This window comes from Meleagris gallopavo, chromosome 2 (assembly GCF_000146605.3).
Source record: "Meleagris gallopavo isolate NT-WF06-2002-E0010 breed Aviagen turkey brand Nicholas breeding stock chromosome 2, Turkey_5.1, whole genome shotgun sequence".
NCBI lineage: Eukaryota > Metazoa > Chordata > Aves > Galliformes > Phasianidae > Meleagris > Meleagris gallopavo.
Window position 1 is genome coordinate 163,727 of NC_015012.2, and position 381 is coordinate 164,107.

Here is a 381-nt window from a genome sequence, read left to right on the forward strand (position 1 = left end):
CGTCCCGCGGAGCCCGAGAGCCGCCGTGCGCGTACCTTGCGGCCCCGCCGAGCGCGAACAATAAACCTTCTGAAGTGCAACTTAGCCCGGCAGAATTAATTTTAGAAGGGTGCCCCCGAAGTGCGATTTCATTATCGGTTGATTGGAGGGAAATTGAGTTGTAACCGGAGGTCGAGGAGGCGGCGAGCGGTGCGGGCGGGAGCGGCCGCTGCCTTCCGCAGGACGGGGAGCGCCGGCAGCGCCGAGAGGACGCGGAGACTTTCCGGAGGAGCTCGTCGGCTTCGACGCTCGCGTTCCAGGGGGAAAAAAGAGTCGCGTTCGTTGTTCTGAATTACGGCTTACGAAATTAACGGTCGCGCATGGACAGAAAGCCCCCCGACG